Raw genomic sequence first — 26,900 nt, 5'->3', positions numbered from 1 at the left:
GACCTCACAGGTAACACTCACCTAGCGCCATGCTGAAATACCCTGGCCGTGACAGCATTTAACAGGTTGATTCAAATAGACACAGTCCAGCCTCTAACGACTGGTTGCCTCTGGTTTCCTGCCTCATGCACATCCTAACAGTTGGTAATATAATGTACATTTCAGTGCTTTAAGTCTCTGCGGTCCATAAGTTGAGAATGCATGTTGCGATCTTCACACTGACGATACCAGAATGCTGTTGAAAGAGTGCAGATCAGTATAATATCAAACATGACTTACTTATCATGTATTAAACCTTAGCTACCAAGTAACCTTTATTTCACTGCAATTATAATAAATGAACAAACTTGAATCTTATACTTTAAAGCTTATGAGACCTTTATGTGAATATGTACTGTGTAAGTATTTGGGGTTTGATATAAAGACGCAAGTTAACTTGGGGCAGATGCGTGCGCATGAAGCTAATAAACAGCGTTTTCATACAGGATCTTATGCATTCACAAATATGCGACTAGTTAACAGCGCAATTGTGCGGATTAATGTGTGTATGAGAAATGGTGAAAGATACAATTGCATGATGCTAATAGTAATATCGCCATATGTACTTAAGTGTGAGATTACCTAAAATGGCACTTGGGCGGCCATTCGAAAAATGGCGTCTTGAGATCTCATTTTCTAAAATGGTGTCTTGCGGTCAGTCGCAAGATGGCATCTTTAGGATCTAATTTTAAGCTGATCTTGTCTCAGCCAATTATCCAGCATCGACAGTCCACCCTTTGATAGCAAACAACATGCTATCACAATCTGATTTTAAAAATTAATTTAGGCTTACATATATATATTTTTTAGTGTTATTATGGGATGGCACAAGGTGGTTCTTAATCAATCAATAATGTGTCTCTGAGTGGGGACATAAAACTACTATTTTACGCACACTGTGGATCTTGGAAGATCATGTGAAAGGTGTGGGGATACACCAGTCCTATAAAGGCAGTCTTGAAGGGGAATTTGAGACTTTACATTATCTGAGGTGTTTTAAAAATAACATTTCAATAATACATTATATGCAGGTCTAAATATAATACATTAAATGATGGTATTTCCTAGATCAGGGTTGTAATGCAGTTCTATATTTACCTCAGTATTCATATTGTCATTACTGACCACCATCATAATTTTGTTCTTTCGTTTTACTCTATTTTTAAATTTTCCACACTTCAACACAATAGGAACACACCGGACACATAGGCCAATTATTATGATGACAATCAGTATAAGGATCAAGAATTTGCTTATGCTGGCGATCACTTCCTGGACCCATTCCCCTAGGCCTGAGAACCATTTCACTGGGTTCAACCATGAGACCCATCCTTCTATCTTCTCCCCTACTTCAGCCACTGAAGCATTATGGTTCTTACGAAATTTCCATTTTAGCTGCAGAATTTCATCCATCTTCCGGTCTATCACCTCCTTGGGGTCGCTGGTATTATTGGTGACATAGGTGCAACATTTTACTCCAAATTGGGTGGCCAAAGTTACACAGTACCCTCAAGTAACAGCAGTTAAATAATTTAACACTAGCCTGTGTTGCACCAGTTCTTTCTTGTACGCTTGCAGTTCTCTCCCTGTATACCTGAATGTGTCATCATAGATCTCGGTGATATTATCTATCAATTTAGCAAGTTCCTGAATATATCTAAAATTTAATGTACCACGAGTGATCCTGGTGGGATCCAGTGCGACTAAAATTGGAAGCCATTTGTCTCACTAATTAACTGAGTGGCTTTATGCATGTCACCAGGTATCATATTTATTTTGTCTCTGTGTTCATGCTGCGTGTGAAGATATGGTGATGGTGTGTTTTTATGGATACCGAGCATTTCAACATGTGTGAGGGTCATAACTTCTGGGACTACTCTTCCCAGGTAACACGAATCTTCAGAACTCGGGGAGAGCCACTTATATGCCTTTCTTCCACATATAAAATACACATTATCGGGGAGAACATAAGGAATAGTATGCATCATTATCATTAAACACATTTCCCTTGCAAACAATCCTATCTCAGGGTCTTCCATCTGGTACATGCAAGTCTCTGGTTGTATTATTTTAGCACAATAACCATCTGGTACCTTACCAATAATTTCTTTGGTGGAACTCAATGAATACTGGTACCTAAAATGTTTCCCACTAGATTTAATTGAACGCAACAGATCATGGTTTATGGACTCATTATCAGCTCTCTGTGAGAAGGTCATTGTCTGATTATTCCCTGTCACTTTCCAACTCCCTGGTTTATTGGGGTTGGTTATGTTTAAACACAAAAGTGATCTATCTACTTGGAATTGATAGAGTTTGAAATGAGGTGGTTTGGATGAGAGGAATTTTCCATCCAATGTTTTCCCTTTTTGGAATTCTAAAATTTCCATGATATTCAGCGGAAATGGCACCAACCCTACGTTATGCTGTCCCTGTGGCACATGTGAACACACCCAGCAATCAGTTTGGTTTAACACTTTGCCTACCATGCTATGATAATCCTCTAAAGGATACCCACCCCAATACGGGTTATATTTAGGCTACCACCATGGAATACAGTTTTCATCAACTAGGGACCCACAAAGTTCACAAATACAGGAATCTTTGACGATAAACCTCAACACCTTCTGCAGTATCTGGAATTATAGCTCTCTTAACAATAACAGTACTAAGATTGGTCAGACACTCCCCTGATTGGCATTGCACTCCTCCTGACTCCACTCCATCAGCACTACCAACAGCTCCCATCTCCTCAATTGGTCCCCATCACATAAACCGGATATCCCCATGCCAATCAAAATGGAAAAGAATATGAAAATGAACACAGCAGGCCAGTCCATTGTCACAACAAAGACCTGCAAATTTCTTTTAGTTTTGGTATCTCACTACAACCTTTTCAATCCTCCTGGAACAAGCTCATGATAGTCAGGTCCACATTATCAGCCTTGTCTCCGACTTGTTTCTCCACCGGTTGATTGACCTTTTTGCAATGAACAGAATGGACCCAGGTATCTCTCTCAGCCACCTTCAAAGATGTAGTACTTGTCAGCAGCACCTGGTATGGACCTTCCCACCGATCAGTTAAACAACCTGAATGCAAGAAATTTCTGATCATAACATATTCTCCTGGTTCAACATCATGACAGTTAATTTCAGGCATATCATTGAACAACAATTTCAGTTTCTGCTGCTGTTGTTTTAACTGCTTACTCGTTGATATAAGATACCTTACTGTTACCTCGTTGTTACCCTTCAAGTCTTCCTGTGGACTTATAATCAAATGAGGTTGTCTACTGAACAGTATTTCAAAGGGGGACAGATTTAGAGGGGGTCTAGGAGTGGTCCTTATACTATGTAGAACCAATGGTAAGGCTTCTGGCCATCCTAGTCCAGTCTCTGCCATGATTTTACTTAACTTATTTTTAATAGTCCCGTTCATCCTCTATACCTTGGCACTGGCTTGTGGTCGGTAGGGGGTATGAAGTAGACTATTAATACCCATCAGCTTACACATATTTTGAAATTATCACCTGTGAAACGAGTACCCCTGTCACTCTCGATGATTTTAGGGATACCGTACCTACATACAAATTCCTGAACTATTTTCTTGGCAGTAAACGCAGCAGTATTAGAGGCCGCTGAGTAGGCCTCTACCCAGTTGGAAAATACGTCAGTGCACACTAACATATACTTAAGGTTCCTGCAGGGTGGTAATTGGATGAAATCAATTTGTATTACCTGGAAAGGTCCATCAGTCGGTGGAATGTGGGATGGTTCGGTAGGGATCGCTTTCCCTATGTTCTTCCTCAAGCAGGTCAGACAGGACATTGCTCTCTTTTCTACTTGGGAAGAAAAATCTGGTGTGCACCAGTATTACCTCACCACTTTACACATACCTTGTTTTCCCAGATGATTCAGACCATGGGCTGCTTCATCCAGGCTGGGGTAGTATGCTTTGGGGGCTACTCGCTTACCTTGTCCATCCCTCCAGAGCCCGGAGGACTCTTGCCCACATCCCTTGGATTTCCAGATGGACTTTTCCTGAGTTGAACAACAAATTTTGCATCTCAATTAATTTCAGCATGTCAATTATTTGAAAAGACATAATTTGTTCAGTTGGAGAAAACATTTTTAACCCTGCTGCCCATTTTGCAGTTTCATCAGCTCTGTTGTTGCCCTGTGACACCGGATCATCTTCACATGTATGTGCTTTACACTTAATTACTGCCACCGCTTTGGGCAGTTGGATTGCTTCTAAAAGATGTTTTATGTGTTGGGAATGTGCAACTGGTGTGCCTGCTGCTGTCATAAAATTTCTCAGACACCATAGAGCCCCGAAATCGTGCACCACCCCGAACGCATACCTAGAGTCAATTCACATGCTCTTGTTAGTGCTACTAACTCTGCCACCTGGGCTGAGTGAGGAGGACCAAGAGATTCAGCTTCTATGATGTCTGTGTCATTTACAACAGCATAACCTGTACATAACTCACCTGTGTCTGTTTGTCTATGACAACTCTCATCCATGTAAAAAGTCACATCTACATTCTCTAAAGGTGTATCATGTATGTCAGGTCTAGCAGTAAAGGTCTGATTCAGATATTCCATACAATTGTGTGCATCGTTATGTCCGCTGAACTCACCTCCTGCCAGCAACTCGTCCCCTTCCACCCTTTATACATTATGTTGTACATATGGTAAATACATTGCTGGGTTCTGTGTGCTGCAATGTTTAACAGTGATGTTTGCAGGTGCAATTAGAGCTAGTTCCCATTTGGTAAACCTAGCTGAAGAGACGTGTCTGGTTTGAGCAGAGTTCAGCAGAGCAGATACAGCGTGCGGAGTATAGACAATCATATCATGACCCAATACTACATCCTCACTTTTACTCACCAATAGAGCGTTAGCTGCTACACTTCTCAAACAGGTGGGGGGTGATCTTGCCACAGTATCCAATTGGGCACTGTAGTATGCTACGGGCCTACTGGCATCACCATGTTTTTGTGTGAGGACATCTGCAGCACAATCATCGGCTTCCTTACAATACAAATCAAAAGGTTTTTCATAATCAGGTATTCCCAATGCAGGTGCTTTTGTCAGACTATCCTTAAGATTAAGGAAAGCCTGCTCTGATTCCTCTGTGTGTATGACATGATCGGGCTTTGAGGAAGAGACTAAGGGCCTGATTCAGACCCACTCGTGAGCGGCTGTCCGCTCGCAAGTGGGTCGATGTTCTGGACTGAGCATGCGCACGACGGAGGCAGCTCCGTCGTGCGCATGCGCCAGACACGACGAGCAAAGGAAAGTCCTTCGCTCGTTGTGTCTGATCAAAGGGGGCGTGCTGTCGATGTTGATTGACAGCACGCCCCCTTTGGTGGGCGTGCCGGGGGTGTGCCTCCCTGATGGGGGCGTTCCCACGGGAACGCCTCCTGTCAGAAGCCGGCCCACTGACATCACTAGTGATGTCAGTGGGAGTGATTTTGGCTCTGATAGAGCCAAAATCACTCCGGAGCTTGCGGTTGAAAACCTCAACCGCAGGCTCCGGCTCGCAATTTCGATGGTCGCGATGGTCTCGACCATCGCGGCCATAAAAATGCACGCTCGTATAGCCTGTGGGTGGTGACCCACAGCTATACGAGCGTCCAGGAGGACGCTCCATTTTCATGGAGGCCGGCCCTCATTCAGAGCGTGCGCTCTGCTCAGAGCGTACGGCTCTGAATGAGGGCCTAAGTCCTGCAAAGGCAAGGCCAAAATAGAAAAACATGGGATCCACATTCTACACTATCCACACATTCCCAAGAAGGTATGAATTTGCTGTTGATTCTGCGGCAGTGTCATGTTCTGTATGGCCTGGATTCTATCATTTGTGAGATGTCGTAACCCCTGGGTTAGGCAGTGTCCCAAATATTTTACTCTGGATTGGCAGGGCTGTAGTTTGTCCTTAGCCACCATGTGTCCTGTATGCGAGAGATGAAGCAACAAAAGTTTAGTATCATTCAAACATGACATAAACGAATCAGAACATAGCAATAAATCATCCACATATTGAATTAGAACAGATCCATTGGCAGGTTGAAAAGATTGTAAACAGTCGTGCAATGCCTGGGAAAAGATACTGGAGCTGTCTATGAAACCTTGGAGCAATCGTGTCCATGTATATTGTACACCTCTGTATGTGAATGCGAATAAATACTGACAGTCAGGGTGGAGAGGCACAGAGAAGAAAGCAGAACAGAGGTCAATGACAATGAAATGGGTTGCATTTGGTGGGATCTGCATAAGAATGACAGCTGGATTTGGGACTATGGGGAATTGGCTCTCTACTACCTTATTAACACTTCTAAGGTCTTATACCAGCCTATAACCCCTCCCACTACTCTTCTTCACCGGAAATATGGGACTGTTGGCTACACTAGCTGTATGAACTAAAATTCCCTTTTGCAATAATCGCTCAATTATTGGGAAAACCCCTAATTCTACCTCCTGTTTTAGTGGGTACTGGGGAATTTTTGGAGCTTGCCTACTGCCTTTTAAATTTACCATTACGGGGACTACGTTTGCCATTAATCCAGTGTCCTGTCCATCCTTAGTCCAAAGGGAATCCGGAATTTGAGACAACATTTGTTCTACCTGAGATGGATTTTCATATAAACTGGTAGAGTGATACATTATTCTTTGGCGAGTGTCCAGCATATCCTGCACCTCATGCGCAACTCTCTCTGGGATATCTAGAAATACACCATCAGGGGTGCAATATATGACACATCCCATCTTACATAACAAATCTCTACCCAGCAGGTTATTAGGAGCCGCAGCAGCCAGCAGGAAAGAATGCCTGGTATGCATCGGCCCGATAGTAACCTCTGTGGATTTTGTTAAAGGATAACATTCCACTTTACCTGTTACACCCATTGTTGGTATTGTCTCGTTGGTCACCTATAAATTAACGGGAGATTTTATCACTTACCTGGTCGCCCTGTGTCTACAAGAAAAGGATATTTAGTACCAGCTACATCAACCATCATGACCGGTTCTTCCCTAGTACTTCCTGTTAACCTGACTATCTGTAGACTACAGGTATGACCTGACCCCTAGCGTTGGCTTCCATTCTCCAATAAAGCATTAACGGCCACAATTGGAACTGGTGCCTGTTGGACATTTTCTGGTCTCTGTGCATATGCCTTATGGGGATATGCAGGTTTTCCCTGATTTGGGGGTCCTACCCTTTTTGCTCTGCAGTTTCTACTTAAATGTCCTGGCTGGTTACAATTAAAAGATGTTCGTGGATCGGATGAAGACATGGGTTGTTGTGAGGTTTGAGCAGGGGGAAAAGGTGATGGATATGGGTAGGGATATGGAGGATAAGGGTATTGTGGGGGTATGAAGTTTGTGAGTAATTTGGGACCTGTGGTTGTGTAGGGTTAGTGGAATAGAGCTGTGTTTGCTGTTGCGTGGGATTAGTGAGGGCATATAACTGTTCAGGTGTAAGCGTGTGTGTAGATGCAAGTGTGTCTGTTGGCTGTGATGTTACCGTCATTCCTTCCAGAGCTTGGATATTGACAGCCATTAGTTTTTTGCTCTGGGTCTCTCTCTTCTTTGAAATGTTTTTATCATGTTCTATGGCAGATTCTATGAGTGTATCTATCGTGACTCCTCTCCAGCCAGGTTGTGAGGTCTGAACCCGGGTCTTTAAGTTCTCTTTAAGACCATCCATGAGTACCGTTACTATCCTTCCCCTGTGGTGAGTGCTATCTTTAATATCCTCTAACCCAGTGTACTGGGTGATAGCCTGCAGAGCCCGGTCGCAATAATCTTCTGCAGATTCACTCTCCTTTTGCTTTATGGTGAAAATTTTGTTCCAGTTAACTACTACTGGAAAATATATACCCAATTGAGTTATAAAGCGGGAAATGTTACCTTGGTTTACTTGGTCTGTTAAGGGAACGTCACCATCCAATACACAATTCGTGATAAATTTTGTCACGTCGGTATTGCGTGGTAGACAGGCCCTTAACACCACACATCAATCTTTATTAGTTGGTTCATGAGAACTACCCAAATTCCTCAAAAATCTTTGACATTTGGCTAGTTCCTTTTTGGGATCAGGGAAATCATTTATGATTGAATTTAGTTCTGCTCTTGTCCAAGGACAATGCATTACCACTTCCCTTGTGGGCACTACACCGTTCGCATCTGCATTTCCATTCGGAATGGTTATTGTCCGAATGGGATGCAAACTGGCAGCGCTGCTACCTTTGACCTTGTTACCTGGCTGGGGGTTTAATCTGTTGCTGCTACGTATGGTATTAACAACTTCCTCTATGGGTGCAGAGGGTGTTAACACTTCCCTTGCTGTTACCGATGAAGATGGCGGCACCACTCGTGATTGTCGTGGTACAGCATCTATAATTTGTACAGCATGGGAAATGGCAGACATTACAATAGGCTCATCATCCACATCATGAACATTTTCTTTATGGTTGCTTAAGAGAGGGTACAAATTGCTTGTTACATTTTTATGGGTTATTTTGATAACTGTACTTGCACTCCCATCCACATAAGGTGGAGGTGGTGTGCATGAACTGCTGGCAATACCTTCCGCAACGCTTCCTTGCTGCACATGCATGCCATTTTGCGGCTCGCACGCATTGCAATTTAGCGCCTCGGGTGTATTTTCTGGCAATGTGCTCGCAACGCTAGTTTGCGTTGCTTGCACATTTTTAAGCCACGCATCCCCCTCATGCTGCCACAATTTTAAACATTCGTAATATTTTACCTTTTTCTCTTGGGAGCGCATCAGACTGATGTGATCCCGGACATTATCCAATACATCTTTATCAAAACTACCAATTCTGGGAAACAGTCTAACACTCTTCATCATAATTTTAAACCATACGTCACAATACCTTATTGCATAAGTACCGTACTTAGTATGCATAATACGACGGGCAGATCCAAGCAGCGCTTCCATTAGCAGCACATCATTGTCTAACATCTCTATTGTTTGCATGGCTCCCATTCTGAGACAACTCCTACGTTTTTCAATAAAGATTTAAACTGGTGAAAGACAGTCAAGATACTTTCACTTACTTGTGGACGATTTAAATGGCAGCACCCACACACCTGTGAAGATTTGAAGAAGGCTACTCCACACACCCGGATAAGATTTAAGAAGGCATCTTCCACACCTATGGAAGTTTAAGTCGGCTACTTCCACGCACCTCTCTACAACAAAGACAACATGTACACCTGCTACTGTGTATAGAATGGTAAGCTGCTTACCGAGCGACTAGCACTTAGCCCTTAAAGGTCATATAGTACCTCTAACTTTAGGGAACAAGTTACCCCTACCAACAAATACTCACTGTTACACACTTTTTTCCTGCACAGAAAAATGCACGTTAACCCAGATATTGATAACAATTGAAAAATGTAAACCTCAACGGCTTTGTTTAAACACATGGCAGCACAACCGGAAGTACGTATACGCTATTGTGCGACCAGTCGCATACACAATAATGCGACTACCACACAACCATATGACAACCTGTAGCTGCTAACACAAAAGTGCGTCTTGACTGTGTGCACAACTGCAACTCTGCCGTGTGCTCAATACTGTGGCACCCCTTTAAACGTAAGGTTCTATCAACAAAGGAAAACAAACCTCTCTTGTCCCTGGATTCTAGTCAGCGTCCCTGGCTCACATGAAAACGGAGAGCGATTTCTCAGCACCGAGCGGTTGCAGGTAAACCCTGCATGTGGCCACTCCACCCTTTGGTGAGATATCGATAACCGTATGTGCTGTGTGAGTAGGTATGTTACTTCACTATGATCCCCCAACTAAGGATATTGAATTAGAACTTCTATACACTCCTGCCTATACCTTCTAATATCCTGCCTATAAACCTCTAAGGATGATGCTATTTTGCGTACGCAGTCATATAGTAAATAAAGACTCCAGACCTTGAACCTGTGGTTCCAAAGCACAAAGTGATATTTCAAGTAAAAGTACAGTCAGTTACACGCTATGATCTAAGTACAATTTAGTGCAAAGAATTATACAGACCCAAGTACAGTTATACATACGCAGCGCTCTGGACCAGATGTAGGCATCAGCAAGAAACCCCCGTCTATCAGCATTCAGCAAAAAGACACAGACTGGGGTCACAACACACACGTTTATACTCTCACAGAAACAGACAACACAATAGAGAGGCTTATCGCTGATGCCATTGGTTCCCAAGGAGGATACATCTGTTGCAGTGCATTTAACAGGTTGATTCAAATAGACACAGTCCAGCCTCTAACAACTGGTTGTCTCTGGTTTCCTGCCTCATGCACATCCTAACAGTTGGTCATATAATGTACATTTCAGTGCTTTAAGTCTCTGCGGTCCATATGTTGAGAATGCATGTTGCGATCTTCACACTGACGATACCAGGATGCTGTTGAAAGAGTGCAGATCAGTATAATATCAAACATGACTTACTTATCATGTATTAAACCTTAGCTACCAATTAACCTTTATTTCACAGCAATTATAATAAATGAACAAACTTGAAGATTATACTTTAAAGCTTATGAGACCTTTTATGCGAATATGTACTGTGTAAGTATTTGGGGTTTGATATAAAGACACAAGGGCAGATGCGTGCGCATGAAGCTAATAAACAGCATTTTCATACAGGATCTTATGCGTTCGCTAATATGCGACTAGTTAACAGCGCAATTGCGCGGATTAATGTGTGTATGAGAAATGGTGAAAGATGCAATCACATGATGCTAATAGTAATATCGCCATATGTACTTAAGTGTGAGTTTACCTAAAATGGCACTTGGGTGGCCATTCGAAAAATGGCGTCTTGCGATCTCATTTTCTAAAATGGCGTCTTGCGGCCAGTCGCAAGATGGCATCTTTATGTTCTAATTTTAAGATGATCTTGTCTCAGCCAATTATCCAGCTTCGACAGTTCCTACCATTACTTACACTAGCTTTACAAAGGGTACAGATGACTTCACAGTTGTTGTCAAGATTTGGGTAGAAATAATTCCACACATAACAAGTTGATTTTTTGTTTTGTGCCCAGGCATGACAATGGGCTTTTACTTATCATGGGCAATAACTGTTTCTTCCACTGGTGCCTGATTTAAGCAAACAACATCCTCATCAACAACATCTTTATTAGCATCAGCTACACAAATATCTTGCTCATCCTGGTGCACTTCCACAGAAGCATCCTCGATTTCTATGTCAGCATGTTCACTTGTGCTTACATCATCATAAGAGGCAGAATCACCAGTCATAAATAAAGGCCGAGGCCTTAGCCTTTCCTTGCCACTGAAAGGCATATTGACAATTTTATGTCTTTCTGCATCTAACTTTCCCTTTGATATTTTTTTCTTTACCACTGTAAAAGATTGGTTCTTGATTTTAGATGCATGGACTTAAGCCCTGTATGCCCTTGTGCACCGGCTTTAGTAGATGATGTAGATGGATTAGTATCATCATGACTGGTGGCACTGGCAGCAGCTCCAGCATTATTAGTATGTGGTTCCTGCTCTCCTCTCAACTGATTGTTCTCCATATCAACAAACACGAATGAAGTTGGGTACAGCACACACATCAATTTGTACCTATTTTAAATTTTACACTGCGGTATCAATGACATACAGTGTCACAAGATTTTTTATGAATAAGAAAAGAATAACACACTGCACTGCCACTTACAGTGTCACTAGATTTTTTTTATGAATAAGAATAACACTCTGTGATACCACTAAAGCTGCCCATCCACTAGGCGATTATACCTAGCGATGGAGTGATAACGATGGTTGTTTGGTAATCGCCCGCAAATTGTGCAGTAAAAGGTTAAAAATGACCAGCAATGCGGTCGTTTTAACATCAATCATCACCTGAACATGACGATCAACCCGACGACCGCCATCAGGTTGCCATGTTTGGGGATGATTGATCTGCATACACTGAATGTCTGAATGTTCAGTGTATGCAGTTCACCCCATGGGAGACGATGGCATCGTAACCATGCCGTCGTCCCCCGCATCATGTAATGGATGGGCAGCATTACAGTGTCACAAGATTATTTATGAATAAGAAAAGAATAACATTGCCACTTAGGGGTATATTTACTAAGATTCTATTTGGTCCCAATTTGTCTCGTTTTTCAACTCAGCTAGGATCGATCAAAAACTCTCTTAGAAAATCGGGAATTAACCAAACTCCTGGTTTTGACAGGATCCTTTTGATTGATGGTGTATTTTTGTTGATCCTGTCCATTTTGAAGTCTGGATTTAACCGCCCGAATTTCCCTCCCAAACAAGAAGGCTGCACATATCACTGAAATATGTGCAGGCTGGTTTTTTTTTTTTTTTTTAGGGTTATTTATTTATTTTTTTAAATTACATGAGTTCCCCCCCCAAAAGGCTAACCAGTCCCAGACTTGCCAGCCTGTCCTGGTACCTAACATTATGGGGAACAAAATGAGTAGGGCTCCACTGTAATTTAGGTACCCGCACCAGGCTGCATTGCCAGTCCTGATTTTAATTATTAGGGGGGGAAAAATTGTGTAGGGGCACCCCTATAATTAAAACCAGCACCGGACCATTTCTAGCAGGGGGCTGATGCTACAGCTAGGGGAGCCCTTTCACTGGGCCCCCCAGCTGCAACATCAGTCCTAACCGCTAGTCAGCTCAGGCCAGGGATCCCTGGGGAGTTGAGGACCCCCCAATAAAGGGGTCCCCCACTCCAGGGTACCCCTCATTTAGGCTTTTTTTTGTGAATAAAAGAATAACACACTGCGCTACCACTTAGTGTCATAAGATATTTTATGAATAAGAAGAGAATAACACACTACCCTACCACTTACAGTGTCACAAGAATTTTTAAGAATAAGAAAAGAATAACACTGTGCTGCCACTTACAGTGATGTCATTATGTTTTATATATAATGCATGTTACTTAGCACTTTGTTGTGGTCTTGTAGTCGGCATGCAGACTATTCATTTATTCATGAATGAGGAAAGAAGTGAAAACTTGAATATTAGACTGCGCTACCACTTACAGTGTCACAAGATTTGTTATGAGTAAAACACTGCGCTACCACTTACAGTGTCACAATATTTTTAATGAATAAGAATAACACAGTGCACTATGGGCCTGATTCAGAGCCGTTCGCTATTTGCGGTCGTTCGTTCAAAAACAAGGGGTGGCTATTCAAATGATCAATTCGCAAATTGCAGTCTGTTCACACCTCTAAGTCTGAATGAGCGAGCAAAACATACGCTCGTTTATTTGTTAAAAACGCCCCCTGGCCGCACGCACCATACGTCATGTCCGCTATTTATTAGATTAATCGAGTACATCGACCAGCGTATGAACTGCTCGCTATTCTTGTGGTTGGTTTTTGCTACCACAATCTTGCGAGCAGTTCTGGCTATAAAATAACCCAGTGACGTGGTCAATGACGCTGCTGTATTAATTATGCACACCCATAAAACGCCCGTTTTGACCTTTAAGCACGCCTGCGTTCGGATCTCCACTCCCTATTTTCAAGCACCATCCCCTGTTACCACCCACATACGCCTCATTCTGTCACTCAAAATAGCAGGCATTCGCTATATTGCGAGCACATGAATTTCGGCCGCACCGACTGGTTCGCGCATGCGTATAACGATCCGTACGCATGCGCAGATGTGCGAACATCGCTCGGAACGAGCGTACTGCCGCTAGCGAGTGGCTCTGAATGAGGGCCTATGTGTCACAATACACGGACAATAAACTGTGGTCTGGCCAGCAGTGTCACCAAACAATAATAGCGCAGCTAAGTTGCTAACGCACACACACACACACACACACACACACACACACACAAAAGCACTTTTATATTTTTGGACACTGGGGAAGAGCACTCCTGAATGAGGCAACAGCCCTTTGATGAACAACACTGACAGCACCCCTTTTTATGGACAACAAAGCATCCCTGCTGAGCGCAGACAGACCACCTGCAGAGTCACAAATACGTGGATGATAAACTGCGGCAGTGTCACGTATAATAATAGTGCAGCTAAGTTGCTAATGCACACACACACACAATAAAAAAAAGAGAAAAAATACTTTTATGTTTTTCTACACTGGGGAAGAGCACCCCTAAATGACAGAGCACCCCCCCGGACAGCACAACACCCCTTTATGGACTTCAGCCCTAGCCTGATGGACAGGACAACAACACAACAGCAGCCACAGTGACAGAACAAGTGATACAGCAGCTGCAGCACCCACTGAAGGAAGCCCCCTTTATACACTGCAGCCTAAGCCCCTTATGGACAATACAGCAGCAGCCTTCATGCCAAGACCCCAACTGGACACACACACTGAGTTACTGACAGTGACTGACTACACGTCTGCTAGCTTCTCTCTCCACAGCCGGAGTAAAAATGGCGCAGATCGTTGGGATCTTTATATAACCCAAAACCCGCGAGAATCCGATAGTGGGAGGATGAGGCGTTTTGCCTTGTTTTTGGATCCAAGTCAGGCGGGAAAACCCAAGCCTAGCTTGGCTCTCATCTCGGATCTGATTTGGGATGTTAAAAAAGTTATTTTTTGCCTACAAAATGCCATTGTACTGACTATACACTTAACTGCAGATATGTGGAAAAGTGGTACTAGTTAAATAAAATATTACATGACTGTGACAGCCCACTGGGTGGGTTTATCATCTTCAGCAGTAGCAGTATCTAAAACACAATGCCAGGTCATTATTCAGATAGGCTACTCTCTGTATAACTGGCTTCACTAAGAGTCATACTAGTGTAATTTTGGGGAAAAACTAAGAAATATGATTGCAAAATGGTTTACCTCACTTAGATTCTTCACAGATATAGTATCATATTCCTTACAGGAGCGTATCTAAAATGGGTGCAAGGTGTGCGGTGCACACGGGCCCTAGGGGGCCCACACCGCACACCCTGCACCCATTATAGTTTTTATACTTACCTGTCTGTTGTCTCCAGAGTGCAGCAAAAATCACTGGGAAAATGGCAAGGGTCATTTTCTCTGTGACTCAAGCATTGGCAGTACTGCTGTCCCCGGGAAAGGTGCCAATTTCCCAGACACCCATGCATGTACAGCACTTAGCCAGAATCTACTGCACCCGTGGCCGCCGCTGCACTGCCAGTGAGAGGAGGGGGCCCACACTGAGTCTGCACATGGGCCCCCACCTCTCTTAAAGCACCCCTGATTGCTTATCATCCTTGATTGTGTGTGTTTGACAAGCACTGTAAATTACTGTGTTTTACTGGGTCTTTCATGTTCTTCTGTATCTTGCAAGGCCATCCATCCCCAGCTTCTCATCCAGGCATATAGGCCCCATTTACTGCAACTTCTCCAAAGACACAGAGTAGTATCATCAAATCAAAATAATCATAAAATTAATAATTATTGACTTTGACTAGGCTGTTACTCTGCTTTGAAACTCTTTTATGTCCTGAAGCCTGTGATTTGCTATTTGGATTCAGTTTCTATTTTCAAAATCTCATTGGTATTTTGGAAGCTTGTTTTTTAATAGTTTGTTCCATATGTCAGATTTACCTTTCTTTATACTGTTAGGAATCAATGTTTTACCTGGCTTCCACTAAATGCTCCACCTCCATATACCCGTGTTGGCCTTAGGCCTCTGATCTAGTTTGTGAACAATGAAAACATTCTATAAGAATGTATAGTTTATTAAAATTCCATCTTGTTTGCTACTGCAGTGCCATTATGTTTCATACATGTGTTATATTCTTTTAAACTGCCATGTGTTTGTGCCGCTGCTCTGTCACTTAGTTTAGCCAGTCAGCTCACTGCAGCCTTTGGCCAAAATAGGTGAAAACAACATTGTGAGCTGTGAGGTTGTCAAAATTGACTGGAAATTAATGTTATTTATGTTAATAATACTGTAGGAACAAATACAGGTTCAAATTACATGATTTTTATGAAGTTTTAAAGAAATCCAGATGCAAAACCAAAATATTTAAAAGTGGTTTTGCCAAAACCAAAACATGATGAAGATTTAGATCCCAAACCAAAACACAGGTGTCTGTCCCTGCCCCATAACAGGGCTTCAGAGTGCGTATTAAGGCTGCGGCCAAAGGGTTGGGTGGTGGAAGAGCCTTGACCGGAGCACCACATCACTAGCTGGAGTCTTCACAGGATGATCTAACTAGCTGTATAGGCTCCAGGGTGTGTGGCCGGAGCATTTGAAGGATGCTTTGGCTGGCACTGCAGCATCCATCCAGGCACCATGCTAGTCAGATGCAGTGGCTGCAATGGTGCCAGCCTCAGGGCTTTCCATCCTGTCTGATGGCACTGGCCACACCATCCTCCTTACAACCTTGGTCTGTGCACATCTTTAATACTAATTGCCATGGTATTTAACATCACTTACTTGCTTGGGAAGGTCCAAATTTGTCCTCCTCCTCTATGGCATACTCTGGTGTGTTGCCAGCTGCCTAGTGATTCTGGCAATGAGTTACTAATACATGTGCATGCATATACAGTACATACAATACAGCCTATAAACATATTATTCATACAGTACATTTAGAATAATACATTGGCAGAGTGCAAGAGAAATTAGATTTCTGTATATATGGGAGTGTGTAGAGTATGGACGATCAGAGATAAGTCTGATTAAAATTTCAATTCAGTGCTACTTTATGTATAAAGCTATAAAAGACTAGCTAACTTAAAGACATTAGGACTTATGTTTCTGCACAATTTTCCCAATTGCTTTACAACCATGTCCTAGGTGAAAAAAATTAGTTAGTTTGCTTGCAATTTAGTCTCGGAGGATTTCCAGAGTTCTGCCAGGAGTGTTTAAGTTTATATATAAATCTAGAAAACATGATGCAAGTTGGCTTTTTCTCCACGTTGTCTCAAGTACACAGGAAAGGTCCCAGGGGAAATCTTATACAGTCTAAATGGATCTAAGTACACACAGAGGAGAAATGTGTTCAAATGTTTATTGAAGGTCAAAGAGCATGTAAGCTTACAGAGAGGCACATTTAGAAATCATAGAGACCCATGATATGAGGTTATATTAGTCTTAGGCACAGTATCAAGGATGACTCTCACTTCAGTATAGTTGAACCTGGCACAATCTTTCACATCATCTGATTTCTCTTACACGGCCTGTTAGTATTCTTTCATTGTCCTTCAGTGCCTTAATAATATTATTATCTGAAGCTAGAGGAGCCATAGCTGCAGGTGGGTACTTTTCTGGTACAGCATGAGGGCCATTGGTGCCATGTTGGGCCCAGGGGTGTCGACAGCTGCTCCGGGCCCGGGAAAAGATGGGGCATGGCCTAATTGGGGGAGGCATGACCATGCCCCCTTCTGTAGAAATAAAAACACATTTTTGACTGCGCGCTGGTGAAGGGGGTGCTGTGAGCCCCTCAGCCCGGGCGCATAGCCAGTGGCAGGCATGATCAGTGTGATCACTCTCACGACATAGGAGACTGCTGTGGCTGCTACTTAGCGGTGCCGTACCTGGGCTCCCGCCGGGCCCCTCCACCAAGCCTGGGCCTGGGTAATTTGTACCCGCTACCCCCCTATCGCCGCTCCTGGTTGGGAATGTACCACAGAATGGATCGTAAAGTGAAAAATTGCTCTTGTACGCATAATTGCCACCAACCTTGAAATGTCGGGTAAGTGTTCTCACTAGCAAGACTGGTTACTGGCTACTGCACATGTGACTTCAGCCATCCTAGTACTGTGAGTAGAATGACATGGTGGGAGACAGAAATCTCCTGCTTAGCTCCATGTGAGGTGAATGCTGGTGAGCTGTATAAAACCCCATGCTTGACTACTTCACTTTACTCCTCTCCAGGAGTAGACCAGAGAGGAGATGCTGTTAACAGCTTTGGAGGGTGGGTTGGGCTCTCCACATTATTAGGTCCTACCTCTGTCACAGCAAAATGATGCAATTTGCGAGTTTGTGAGGTGGGGGGCTAAATTATGCAATTTGCATCTTTTTAGCCACATCTCTCTGTATGCACCGCAAATTCCCTGTATGATCTCCCCATCCTGTCCACTTCACTAGGAAGTGGGAGATCTGCCTACATTTCCAGGGGTGCAGGGGGGACACCCAAATAATTGGGAGCTTCCTACAACTTCTGGGAGAGTAGGCAAGTATGGTCCAGGCACACACAGTTCCAAAACATACTGTACAAGCTATTAGAGAAGCCGCGTACAAACAAGACAATATTTTTGAATGATATTGATGATAATGATATCATTCGATGATTTATTGTTCATATCAACCAGTGTTTATGCACTGAATGACCAACGATGCTCACTCCCGCAGGATATTAACGTTATCCCCCGTCAGCTGAACATGCAGCACAATCTGGGGATTTCATTAACAATGCCATGCTGCTGAATGTAGCATGGCCACCCCCCTGCCATCGCTCATCGTGAGTTACATTGGCAAGTGTGTATACAGCGAGTTTTAAGATGCAATGTGATATACACGCAACATATATATTACTGTTCTAACTGTGGGCCTGATTTTGCAAGGATTGTAATTGCAAAGCTGCATGCAGGCAGTTTTGCAATTGCGATCCTTGCAGGTATGGTAATGCAAATAGAAAGTATGGTGATCACTCACATCAGCTTAATGATATTGCTCATGTGTTCTTAAAAAAGGGCCTGAGCAATATCATTAAGCTGATGTGAGCGACCACCATACTTTCTATTTGCAGTTCTGAGAGGTATGAATGGAGCCAGCATTGGGAGGATGTGCTGGTTCATACAGTGCCATTTGAAGGTTTTTGGAGTACCTCCTAGGTGAGTCAGCTCTCAGCTTATTCTTGTGCTGTTATCATGTAGTACATTAATTGTAATTATATGACCCAGTGGGTGCTACTATTTTGTAGCAATAATTATTTTGGGGTGAGCGTTTGGGCGTGGGGCCCCCGGAGTGGCTCTGGCTGGGCCTTTTTCAGGGCATCACCACTTAATTCACATAGATATTTTTTCATCACCTTTCCATTTGTTTGTTTATTATTTATGTAATTTTAATTATTTCTTATTATATTAACAGTTATTGATTATCTTGACACATCTATACTTTACACTTCACTATCACCTTTCTTCCATTTTTCGCATGATGCCCTGGGAGTGATCCTTGGCTGGGTTCTTTTGGGCTGCTCTGCATCTCGGACATGAACCCCTTAATGTTAGGGACACCGGTATAGAGGAGCCTTGACGCTGGCCTGGCGCTTAATCATATATTTGCAAATGTATGCAACCAATACCTCTGAATTTCTATTATCATGTAGGATTCAAGTATTTTTGCTAATATTGCTGCAGTGTTCTGGAGGGAATCTTCTTTTTTCTGTGGTTTAGATATGGTAATGCTCAGGATGCATCACGCCTCCTGTGCATTACTTATCTGAGCTGTGTCCAGCGCAGCATAGGATAATCTGCATACCATTGGCCGGCTGTGGTGACCCATGGGGTCCCACAGCTGGCCGCCGCAGATTTAGAGGAAGAGGCCAGGAAATCTCAGTAAGTCGATGGAGACCCTGGCTTCTTCCCTCCCCCACAATGGCAGCGACACACCTCCATTTGGGAAACGGCGGGCATCGCCGCCCCCTCCCCGCCCACAAATGGCAGCAGACTGTAAATCACTGACAGCCTGCTGCCAGTCTGCGAGCGAGTTAGCAGGACCTATTCTGCACACTCGCAGAATGGGTCCTGCGCCTGCATAGATTCTTAAACATCTGGAATCTGTGTTCAGCAGTGCACTAGTGTGCACTGCTAAATCAGGCCTTGTGTGTGGTGATATCCCCATCACCTGCAGGCTAAAACAATTACTGCAATAAGAACTTTTCTGTTCCTGGTGTGTAAACGTATAATCAGTCTTTTATAATCAAATTAAAAAATTTGCTTAGTGTGTTTTTGAGATGCAGCATATATTACTGTTCTTACTGGGTGTGGTGGTATTCCCACCATCTTTACTCCAAAATGATTATTGCAAAGAAGTAATTTACAATTGAATGAAAAAATTAGCATAGTGTGCTTTTCAGATGTAACATAGATACCTGTACTTAGTGGGTGTTGTTGTGTCCCCATTAGTTGCACACCAAAGATCATAGTGGAAAAAGTTATTTGCTTTGCTGGTCTCAACAACATTTTCCGGTTGTTTAATAAAGGTAACAGTCTCTCCTTTCCCTATCTCATTGAACATTCACTTGGTGTTGTGGCTGTTAAGGTCATCTACAGTACCTTTTACTCCTGTCAAGGTATAAAAAAAAATCAATCAATCATGGATCAGTCCATAGAAGATCAAGAGAAACCCAGTACTAGTTCTAGCAGTCATAATACTTCTTCAACATCTACTAAAGGGGTCAAGGGGAAATAGGGTGGAAAGGCAACTTCAAATCTAAACAGTATTTCACAATCTTAAAGAAAACATCACTTCTAACTATGATGGGAAAATTTACTGCCAAAAAATTTAAAATTGGCAAAATACATCACACGGATTGCTAAGGAAAGGCTCAGAGAAGCATGACCTTTATTTGGTGGCAGTTTGGCGGTGGTTCCTATATGACAGCCCTGTTCTACTCTATTCTAAAATTCATTTTGACAGCAGTTTTGGCCTTAGTAAATCTGCAGATAGCAAAGCCACCAGCAAAACACCATTAAACTGCCAGGTTTAGAGCCCACTGTTTAATAAGTATTGCCCGACATGAGCAGAGTTCGAAGCAGCTCCCGTCAGCGGCAGCCCGACATGAGCAGAGTTCGAAGCAGCGGAAGCCCGACAGCGCTGGAAATCCCGATCGTGGATAGGTGAGTATCTACTAACCTAACCTAACCCCCCTAACCCTCCTTAGGGGTGCCTAACCCTAACTTCCCCCCCAAGTGCCTAACCTTAATCCCCCCTCTAAGTGCCTAACCCTAACCACCCCCTTCCCCGCTGCCTAAACCTAAGTCCCCTTGGGGGGTGCCTAACCCTAAGTCCCCCCCGGGGGTGCCTAACCCTAACCCTCCCTCCCCCTATCCTAACCCTCCTGGGGGGGTGCCTAACCCTAAGTCCCCCCCGAGAGCCCTAAACCTAACCCTCCCCCCCGCGGCTGTCTGCTTGCGGCGCCCGGCATCACAACGATTGGGAAAATGCGGGCGTCTACATCTAGCACAGCATTTCACCCTTGCCGGGATATGACAGTCGGGAAGCCGGCTGCCGGTATTTAGGCAGTCGGCTTCCCGATTGCATACCTCTGACTCTGACACTGTAATTGTGGAGGTCTATTTTCACAATTTCTGAACCTTCTGCAAATGTGAGGATGAGTAGTAGTAAAAATAATTATAATGATAGTTTAGACCTAGAAAGTGAGGTTACTACATTGGAAATGCAACAGGATGATGGGGATATTTGTGTATCTGATGTTAATGAGGATGTTGATGATGAATGAATGAAGAAGTTGATAAAATGTAGAAGAATAATGTTCTATGTGTCAAAGTAAGTCAGCAACCAGTGGCAAAAGTTCTTGCTGGAGATAAGAAACGTGCATTGTCATGCCTGGGCAACAGACCAAAAAGTTTCTTTTTCCATGTGGAATTTTTCTTTTTACTCAAATCCTGATAACACTAGTCAAGGCAACTGTTCCCTTTGTAGAACCAAATTAAGTAGAGGTAGGGACATTAATTCTAGCATCTCCACCCTGTTACATCATTTGCAGTGAGTTTATTCACATTATTTATCAAAATCTTAAAAATTATGTAAAATAATAACAAGCAGTCAAGCATCAGCTAGCAGCAGCATGGATAGATCCAAGCACATGCAATCTCCACCACCAACCTTCATTATCAATCTCCTCTTTAGAGATCAGTAGTAGTCCTGCATCCAATTTTCTAATGCTAACTGACTCTTCCCCTATCCAGGATTCCCAAGAAGAATACATGTGTGCTAGGGCTGCTGCTACTGCTGAATGTGTAACTTCATCACAGAAGGGAACCAAAATGACTAGTGGCTTCAAACAACAAATGACTATGAAACAATCAGCTGACATTCTGTTGCATAGTAGATGACTAAAACCATGATGGCTATGATAGTGTTAGATGTGCATCCAAATTACGCCATCAATGCATTTGGTTGTAGATGATTAGCTGAGGTTATGTGTCCAAGCTACCAAATTCCACTTCAATTAAATTTTTTCCAGAACAGCAATTCCTAACCTGTAGCTGAATTTTTTCCCCTAGAAAATGCCATTGTACCGACTATCAACTTAAGTACAGATATGTGCACAAGTAATGTAGTACTTGTCAAACTAAAGGTTACATGACTGTGACAGCCCACTGGATGGGTGTATCATCTTCAGCAGCAGAAGTAACTAACACACACCAGCTCATTCACAGACAGGCTACTCTTCTGTATCACTTGCTTCACTAAGAGTTATTGAGGTGTCAACCTGTTTGAAAAACAAGGGGATGTCAAAGCAAAATAGCTTACCTTGCTAAGATTCTACTCAGATTTTGTCATTTATAATGACATAATTACATTGCCATTGCCATTGCCCTGTTTTATAAACAATAACCTTGGTAAAGTGGAGGAGATGCTGTCTGTGGGCTAAAAGAATTCTGGGAATTTTCAGCAAACATATGTAGAACATTATTGCAGTTGCAAGAAAAGTTCCATTTGTCATGCCACCAACTGAAGCAAGAGGTAGTAAACAGGTGGAATTCCATCCTTTATATGCTTTAGCAACTGGAGAAATAGCAACAAGTCATCCAAACATACACTTCATGCCATAACATAGGAAGAGGGGGGGGAGTTACCACATTACTGCAACACACTAGAGCACAGGTTCTCAAATTCAGTCCTCAGGACCCCACACAGTTCACATTTTCCAGGTCACCCAGCAAGTGCACAGGTGTATTCATTACTCACTGACACATTTTTAAAGATCCACAAGTAGATATAATTATTTAATTTGTGATTCTGTGAGGAGACCTAGAAAACATGCACTGTTTGGAGTCCTGAGGACTGAGTTTGAGAACCTGTGCACTAGAGAATACTCTTGGTTTTATCCAAGATACTTAAACCATTTGAAATTGTACCCAATGAAGTGAGTTGAGACACTGCTAGCCTGGGTCAGGTCATATCCTTAATTAAACTACTGGAAAGGCATATGGAGAAGCTGAAGGAGGAGATGACACAAAGTGATTCTGCAAAGTATGTTGTAGATCAAGTTCTAACTTCACATTGCAAGGACCAAAAGGTTTGCAACTTCTGGATAACTTTTTTCTTTCCAACTGACACAGTAAGAGATACACAATGATGTCTCATGATTCAGGTTCCCCTGCAAATGCTATGGCCAGGAAAAAAAAATAACCTTTTCCAAGAGACCCGCTGATGAGGATGAGTCAACTCAATGCACCAGAGTGAAACAACATTACAACATCTGGTCAGGCTTAAACGAATTGCCCACATATATTAACACCTCTACCATGACTTAATCTGATAAAGTAAACATCAATATCAAGTTGGATGATTACTTTATTGATAATGTACAAATTCACAGTCCCCTTGAATACTAGGAATATAAAAATATAAATTGGAGCTCTTTGTACAAACTAGCTTTGGTGTTCGTAAGCTCTACACCCTTCAGTGTGTACCAAGTAAGTGTTTAGCACAGCAGGGATTGGTGTAGGAGACTACTTCTAAAAAATGTGGAAAAACTGATGTTGATCAAAATTCTATGTGGAAGACCTTTGCCACGAATTACAACAAATAGAGACTTATGTAATGGTGGATTCCAGTGGGGAAGAGCTAATATTGTGTGATGAAGGTATTAACAACAACAGTGAAGAGTGTGATGATGAGGATGATGATGTCTTTCAAGTCTGAAGATGATTAACAACACTGTTAGCTGCCTTAAGCCCATTGATAGCTTGGTTTAAGGTGCCAATGGGCTTGTTTAGTGGGGCCCCAAATAAACCAAGCACTTCAGTTACAAAAGTGGCAGTCACTGTCACTGAAGTGCTTGGTTTGTTAAACTGTGTATGTTTTTGATCTACAACATAAGGCTGGGTGGGAGGACAATTCAATCATGTAAAACTTTTCTTTTCATTATGGAATGTACTTTACTGGTGCATTGTTGATGTTCTTCTGTCTCTTGCAAGGCCAAATCAATATATTGTGTTGTAGTAACTCCTAAGGCCTGTGGTTTGCTGAATGATTCAGTTTGTAATTCTCACAATTGGATGCTTGATTTTTTAGTTTATTCAATATCTCCAATTTAATTTTCTTAAATAATTATGATTGTTAATAACACTATGTAACATTTTTTTGTCCTTGGGTAGTAAGTGTTGTTTTTTAATTGCTTATGTCTCAAAAGTATGGAAAATGGCATTTGTTCCTCTCAAGTTATGCTTTTGTGACCAGGACATTTTATACGTTGAAATTTGCCTATTTCAGATGAGAAAAGGGCTAATTTGCATTTTCTTTTACAAAATGTATAAAAAATAATCAACATATGTATGAAAATTAACATATAAAGTTGTACATACATGACTACAAAAAAAATTAAAAGTGAGGATCGTTTCGTGATTTACGATTATACATCACTTTCAGCCCTCAGAAGTAGTCTCCCATCATGTTCTCATTTTACTGTCCTTGGTAGCGGCAATCAAGTTTCCAGTATATCCTGGTGGAAGTGCTGACCTTGCTCCTCCAAGTATGCTCCCATGTTCTTGAATTTCTCAAGATGAGCATCAAGAATATTGACTTTGCTGGACATCCTGCACCTCATTGTGCTGAAGTCTTCACCAAAGTCCCAACCATTTCCATATAGATTATGGGCTTTTGATTGTCCAGGAGGTCCTGAACCACTTTGATAAAGTTCGTTCAAGCAGCTTCCTTCTTCTGAGCGAGCATCTTTGGGAATTTCTTGCACTGCAGGATCTTCTTAATCTGTGGTCCCACAAAAACACTGGCTTTGTCCTTTGCCTCATATAGATTAGGGAAGAGGTCTTGAAGGTACTTAAAGGCTGATGAATCCTTATCTACAGCACTAAGAAATTGTTTAATAAGGCCAAACTTGATGTATAATGGAGCCATCAGCACCTTTCTGGAGTATACCGGTGGCTCCTACTTGATGTTATTCATCCCCACACAGAACTCTGGGGGTCATTCAGACCCGCTCGTGAGCGGCAGTACGCTCGCAAGCGGGTCGATGTTCCCCCACTGCGTATGCGCACGATGGAGGGAGCTCCGGGTCTCGCACCAAAGGGGGCGTGCTGTCGATGGTTCCCATGGGAATGCCTACCATCTGGGTCCGGCCCCACTGACATCAGTAGTGATGTCAGTTGGAGTGATTTTGGCTCTGATAGAGCCAAAATCACTCCAGGGCTTGCGGCCACAAGACCCTACCGCAGGGTCTCATCGCAAGCCCAATGGTCGCGATGGTCTTGACCATCGCGACCATCATCATGGACACTCGCATAAGCTGTGGATGGTAACCCACAGCTATGCGAGCGTCTAAGAGGCCGCTTCATTTTTAGGTAGGAGTGCCCTGATTCAGAGCGAGCGCTCTGGTCAGAGCGTCCGGCTCTGAATCAGGCCCTCTGATCTACAATACTTCTTAAATAATGAAAATATTATATGTAGTCGTATAGTTTATTAAACTGCCATCCAGTCTGCCACTGCTTTTGCACAATTTTTAATAGATATGCTATATTTGTTTAAACTGCTGTGTGTGTGCCTCTGCTCTGTTGCTTAGTTTAGCCAGCCAGCTCTTGCAGGCTTTGTTCAATATTGGTGAAAACAATATTGTAAGTTGTGACGTTGTCAAAATTGACTGGAAATTACTGAAAATTAATGTTATTGATGTTAATAATACTGTATGAACAATAACAGGCCCAAATTACATGATTTTAGCTATTTTTATAAATGTTTAACGAAATTCAAAACCAAAGTCAAACCATTAAAGGGTGAATTTACCAAAACCAAAACATGATTAAGATTTAGAATCAAAACCAAAACAAAGGGGTCTGCGCACATCTTTAGTTTATAAAAGACTTCACAATGAAGATGTGTACTTCATCAGAGAAAAATGTCAAGTGGCGAAAAAAATTGCAGAATTCAAAAGAATTGTAGAAAATCAAACAGGTTACAGACTCATGACCCTGAGATCTGATAACAGTTGAGAATATCTCAACAGAGAGGTGGAACAATTCTTAATGCAATATGTAATAGAGCTCCAATCAACCATTGCTCATGAGCCTAATTCAGAGTAGTACACAAACCCAATGATTGATTGGCGCATGTGCAGTATCTGTACTGCATATTTGCAAAATCTTCTGCAAAATCTCTTGCAGTTCCCCAAAGCCAGTTCTGGCCTTTATTCTTCAAAATCATCACGTGTCAACATCCTTTTTTGGGAGAGCTGAGATCAGGGACTGCATCTTCTGACACAGATTTCCTTGCCTTGGCCAAGTATGTGAAATTGCCATTTGATCGATTGTGTTGTTGCAAGTGATCTTATGGTGGCATCCTTGATTGCAGCTGCATATCACACAAGCATGCAGGAGATGTCTATTTACACAAGATGCCTCCTGATGCATTAGGATGCAGCAGTGATGCTAACAGCATATAACTCTGAATCAGGTCCTATACTCCTGAGCAACATGGTGTCATTAAGCAATTTGTACACTAGTGGAGAGAGCAAGATGTATGCTAAAGGACACATGGCCTGATTCAGACCCGCTCACGAGCGCTGAGCGCTCACAAGTGGGTCGATGTTGCCCAAGTGCACATGCGGACGACGGACCTGGGTACGTCGTGCGCATGCGCGAGACC

The sequence above is a fragment of the Taudactylus pleione genome, unplaced genomic scaffold (genome assembly GCF_031769625.1).
Source record: "Taudactylus pleione unplaced genomic scaffold, aTauple2 ptg000176l, whole genome shotgun sequence".
Lineage (NCBI taxonomy): Eukaryota > Metazoa > Chordata > Amphibia > Anura > Myobatrachidae > Taudactylus > Taudactylus pleione.
The sequence above is the reverse complement of the archived record's forward strand: the minus strand, read 5'-3'. Positions refer to the sequence as shown.